Source organism: Hylobates moloch, unplaced genomic scaffold (assembly GCF_009828535.3).
Source record: "Hylobates moloch isolate HMO894 unplaced genomic scaffold, HMol_V3 SCAFFOLD_1195, whole genome shotgun sequence".
NCBI lineage: Eukaryota > Metazoa > Chordata > Mammalia > Primates > Hylobatidae > Hylobates > Hylobates moloch.
Window position 1 is genome coordinate 659 of NW_026653470.1, and position 6159 is coordinate 6817.

At 36.5% G+C, this 6159-nt stretch overlaps 1 non-coding gene across 1 annotated transcript; it reads right to left on the reverse strand.

Moving 5' to 3' along the window:
• Positions 1-559: 559 nt before the first annotated feature.
• On the reverse strand, positions 560-725 carry LOC116464651 (U1 spliceosomal RNA). The gene has a single exon (XR_004246974.1). It is a non-coding gene; the product is annotated as a U1 spliceosomal RNA (small nuclear RNA).
• Positions 726-6159: the final 5434 nt, after the last annotated feature.

Sequence of the window (6159 nt, forward strand, 5' to 3'; positions counted from 1 at the left end):
TAACTTCCAAATTCCCACTCATTTTTAGACTATTAGATTCTGAAACAGGATAGGAGCCCTAGGAAGGCCAGTTGGTTGATTGCTGATTGATTGTTTCAGGGGGATGTTCTGCAGAGCCTTTAGGAGAGCTGTCTGCTTCTTGATCCTATGCTGTTACTACAACTCAGGCACCTGACAAGTTCCCTTGCCAAGGCAGAGTGGCCATTGTTCAGGGAAGGAATTCCCTTCAAGTATCCTTGAAAGGGCTTTTTTTTTTTGAAAGAGCACCTTGTAAACCTTCACAGTTTTGTGTCTCCTCGGATGCTAATTGGTGTGTAAGCCTGATAGGTTTACAAAAGTTAGCTAAAATTTCAAGTTGTTTTTGACATGTTCAAGTACCCAAATGGATAGACACCTCTAGCTGATTTTCTCTTTATATGATTTAGGCTTTGTCTGTATAATCCCAGTTTTATAATGTTGAGCTGAGGTTGAATATAGCGATTTTTCAAATGGACATTAATCAAATGTTAAAAGAGTTCAGTCACTAGGAAATAAAAGGCCATTTGTTTTGTTTTTTGAACTGGAGAAAGAGTGAACACACTTCACCACCAGCATAAATTATGCAATCAAGTTTCCTACATTTGGTGAAATCTCAGGGGGTCAGCATATCTAGAATGGAATAGATGAGCCTTGGTGCTGGGAGAACCACCTTCATGATCATGGCACTTCCCCTGACATATAAGAATTCATCATTTTTATATTAGCACTCCTGTGTACCTATGTGGGCATAGGCCTTTTGGGGATTATGTAAAGAAATTGTACATTGCTCAAAATAGTGACACTACCTGTGGTGATCTCAGACTCAACTAGAATTAGAACTCAGGAACTAAAATTAGTTCCCAGAAATCTTCCACCACACATCAAAGAGTCACAGCACATGCACAAACACAAACTCATACTTCAGTTGTGAAAACCAACTCATTTCAAAATATAACCTCCATATCTATTTGAATTTTGGTTGAAACAACTTATTTTATTGGTGCTCTCTACTGCTGAATAGATTCCCTTCAAGCTTGTCCATCCTTCTCCAAGATGCTCATGGCTTAATGATTTAGGTTGGTATGCTTGGCTAGATATGTACATGCATAGGAAAAGTTTGTAGAATTACCCATATACTTTTTCTTTCATCTAGATCTAGAAATACAAAGATTTCTTTGGAAGGACAATTCCCAGAATTACTCAAGTGTATGGAGAAATGTTAGAAATTGGATTAATTTTATAACCACCAGTTAAAGCAATGTTCGTAGGTTTCCATAGATGACAATATTACTAAAAAGCTCAAGTCATAACATACTCTTCTAAAAAGTAAGAGTCCAAAAACAGGTTAACATTCATTTCATAAAAATAAGGAATAGTAAAATAAAAAATAGATGTTTTAAAAGTAAGAAATAGAAGACTAATAAGTTTTGAACTAAAAAAGCTTCTTGTGAGGTAAATAATTTCCTAATAATGTGACTGTCTACTTAAGTTTGACAAGTCTTATTTATTTATTTACTTTTATTTTTATTATTTTTTGAGACAAAGTCTTGCTCTGTCGCCCAGGCTGTAGCACAGTGGCATGATCTCGGCTCACTGCATCCTCTGCCTCCCGGGTTCAAGCAATTCTCTGCCTTAGTCTCCCGAGTAGCTGGGATTACAGGCGCCCACCAACACGCCCGGCTAAATTTTTTGTATTTTTTAGTAGATAAGGGATTTCACCATCTTGGCCAGGCTGGTCTTGAACTCCTGACCTCATGATCCACCTGCCTTGGCCTCCCAAAGTGGTGGGATTACAGGCGTGAGCCACCGCGCCCGGCCCAACTCTTTTTTATTAGTGGTGCTATGAATGTGGTTTAATAGTTATGTTTATTCATTTGGGAAAATTCACTCATAACTAGCAGACATTAAAAAACCTTGAAGGCTTTTGAAGCTGTGAACCTTCTTTACTGTATCTTCTTGATGGTATAGTATAAAACACATCGAAATGGTCACGTGAACTTATCAAGTGGAAATGTGAAGATTAGGGCAATAGTCCATTCTCTGTTCATGTTACACTTGATGGGAAAATCTTCAAATGACAGGAACAGCAGCAATGTCTTGATTCGTTATCAAGAAATCACAATTCAAATCCTTACGAATATATTCACAATGCTGCTTGGAAAAAGAAAAAGAAAAACACCTATAGCCCTCAATATTGAAGACTTGTCACAGAGTTTTGGTCAGGTTTTTAAGGTAGAGAATATTTGGATTTTGGCCCCTCCGGTTATGGTTCAGTTATATATTTTTAAAATATAGCACATACATGATAGGGATTTTTAGTACGTATTGAGGCTGGAGGAGGTCCTCTATATAATTAATGTAATTAATGAATAGGCCTAACTAAAGATTGGAAAAGGACTGACGAAAATGCAGGAAGATAATAGTTACACATTGGTTAATGAAATCAAGTTGTGAGAGCTCTAAGATAAGCCTTAACAGGATTTACACATTTCAAGTCTTATGGGGAAATGCTCTTAGAATTCGTGTTTTCTAACATCAGTAATTTATGAAAGAATGATTATACATCTTTAAAAAGTCTATTCCTAGAATGTAATTTTCAAATTGTTTGTTTTTCATAAATCAGAATTATTTTCTTTACTTATTTTTGCATAGTAAGCTATGTATCCCCAAATACCTAAAAATAAAGCATCCGACTCCCACTTCAGAAGTAGATTGTCATTTTAAAAATCATGTTTTAGGAAGGAGCTTCCAAGATCAGAAGTTTATTTTCTCCTGAATTCTTTGACTTCAATTAAAGGTAAACTGCCACCAGGTGGACAGTGGTAGTTTCCCAACAGCTAGGATAGCCGTATGTCTCAGCTTGCCTACAATAGATCTAAATTATGCCTGTTGTTCCACCTTAACTAATAATAGCACCTGCTTTTCACTCTTGAAAGTTTCCAAGTTTGGACAATTAATTTTTTGGTCACTCTATTAACTTTATGGTCAAAGTGCATTGCAACTCTGGATGAATGAGTTCTTGTTTTTGCTAAAATGGTAACTGAAAGAAAAACCATAACAATTGTCTTAGTCTGTTTGGGTTGCTATAACAAAATACCGTAGATTTGATGGCTTATAAATAAAGTAAATTTATTTCTCTCAGTTCTGAATGCTGGGAAGCCCAAGATCAAGGATCTGAAAGATTGGGTGTATGGAGAAGGCCTGCTTTCTGGCTCCTAGATGACATCTTCTAGCTCTGTCCTTACAGGGATGGAAGACCAGGGCTGTGGTCTCTTCAGCCTCTATTTGAGTGCTAATCCCATTCATAAGAGTGCCACACAACACATGAATTTTGGGGGAGACACACATATTCAGACCATAGCAGCACTCCTGGTTACATTTTCTTTCACATATAGCATTTTTTCCTCTGACTTAATAATTGTTATTTTTTGTCTATTAAAAAAAAATCTATGCCTAAGTTTTTCATTGTCTCCACCATTTTTAAACCAGTTTAGTAATCTGCAGGTTACATGTTTTTCTAGAGCCTTTCATCTTGTAGTCTAGTCTGGAATTGTTGCACTTTAGCTCTGCTGAGTAACTGCTGATATAGTTTGGATATTTGTCCCTGCCCAAATTTCATGTTGAATAGTAATTCCCAATGTCAAAGGTAAGGCCTGGTGGGAGGTGTTTGGGTCATGAGGGCAGATCCTTTATGTATTGGTGCTGCTCTCACCATAGTGAGTGAGTTCTCATGAGAGATGGTTGTTTAAAAGTGTGTAGCACCTCCCCCAAACAACTCTCCCTCTCTCTTGCTTTGGCTCCTGCCATGTGAAACACCTGCTCCCCTTTTGCCTTCTGCCATGATTGGCAGCTTCCTGAGGCCTCCCCAGAAGCAGATGTTATGTTTCCTATATAGTCTGCAGAACCATGAGCCAATTAAACTTCTTTATGAATTACCCAGTCTCAGGTGTTTCTTTATAGCAATGCAAAAATGGACTAACACAGACATCTTGGAACTGCAGTTGGTCATCCTTAATGGAATTCCCTTTTTCTCTTTATCTCTCTTTCTTTCTCACATTGAATCAATTGCTTTTTATATACTACTTTATTGTTTTTTTCTAGTTTAGGTAGAGTATGTTCTCCAGAAGCTTCCTAGGAAAGGCTATATGGGAGATAAAATACGTGAAGTTTTTAGTGTGTAAAAATATATCTCAGTTGATAATTGGATTGCATATGGCATTTTAGATTGACATCATTAGTCTCAGAATCTTGAGCTTTGCCTTCTAGCTTTTAGTGTTATTATTGAGAAGTCAGAAGCTATTCTAATTCTATATTCTTTGCATGTTCATGTAACCTACCCATTTTTCTCTTTGGAAACTTTTCTTTGTCTCCAGAGTCCTAAATTTTATAATCATTTGCCTGGGTGTGGGTTTTTTTTTTTCTTTAATTTTCTTTTGTGGTTGTACTAGACAATTAATAAGTCCTTTCAATCAATGGATTGACAGCCTTCTATTCTAGGAAATATTTTTAGATTTTTATTTGATGATTTCCTAATATTTATTCTAATCTATTCTCTTTATTAGTTAAATTGAGCCATTACAGTAGTGAAATATACCTCACCCTCAGTGCAAATATCTTTCAGGGCCCTATTACAAATAATTTCAGAGAGTGAACAGTGCCTGCCATGTATTTAAAAAGTATATCAAAGTGTGTTGAATAAATGACAATTCTGATTACCTAATAGAAAGTATTAAAATGCAATCTTTGCTTATAGTTAATGTTTTCTTCATATGATTCTTCTTTTTACCGTGGAACCATCTGTTTCAAAGGAGATGTGACTGGCATACTCCGATAATGTAATTTTATTCTCCCCTCACAAAGTCCCATTCCACCCTACAGCTATTTACTGGAAATTCTTTCTAATATTTAGATTTTCAGGGGTCACTTTTTCACTTCTTTGACTTTTAGGTACTACTATATTCAATGATGATCTCTCTAGTGGGCCATACTTTCTGGAAGGCATCCAATTAGTGACTCTGAAAACAGTCTTAAAGGCTGAGTTTGGATAGCACTCTGATTACTCTGTCACCTAGAGCTATCTGCCCAGAAAAGGTGATCCATATCTAAGCAGGGCATGAAGGTGAGAGCAGCTATAATCCCCAAAAGTTTAGCTTATTTTTCAGGTTTCTTTTGCTTTAACCTAAAAAAGCTTAGTGCCACCAAATAACATTTAAGAAATTCAGAAACTGGATGAATTGCAGTAGAGCTTGATGAAAGTTTCTGAGAGAATCTAAAAGCTAATTACTACTCAAATCCAGCTGTCTGATAAGCTCTCAACATAAGTAGAATTGGCAACTTCCTATCAAGAATTTTGTGAGTGTGAGAACACTCCCCTTACAAACAAGTACCAGAGTCTTCTATATCTGCAGCAGGACAGTTCTTACCACGAGAGTACTTTTGGCTTTAACATGGAAATTCTGAACTGAATAATTCAGAGGTGGCATTAACTGCCTATCCTCTTCTGTGGTAGGCTATTTATTTAGAAGCTCTACTTATTATTAAGCTCTACTTATTATTGGAGAAGCTCTACTCCATAACTTTCTGGGAGAACCAAAGGACCAATTCTTTTTAGCCACCAGTAACCACCCCCGCCCCCACCCCCACACACTTTTAGATATACAAGATTCTCAGGTGATTTCTAAGAATCAGGGAAATAAAGAATACCTTTTACCCGGCTCTGTACTCTCCAGAAATGACTAAAAAATACGAATCTACAGATTCTTGAATGCAGTGGCACCTAAGTATGGTACACAAATTATATATAAAAATAAATCTACACTAGGACAAATCACAGTGAAACTGCAGAACATCAAAGGCAAAGAGATTTTTATAAACAGTGACAGTTAAAATAATAGCTGACTTCTCAAGAGCTACAGTGGAAGTCAGAAGACAGTAGGATCATAGTTTTCAAAGAAGTGAATGGAAATAACTGCCAATCTGGAATTCCATACTCATTGAAATATGCCAATTTTCTGATGATTAGTTTGAAATAGTGACATTTTCAGATAACCAGTAGACCCTCACTAAAGGAAATTCTGAAGGATGGAGTTTAGGCTAAAGGAAAGTGATCCAGGTACAATAATAATCATATAAGAAATTGTG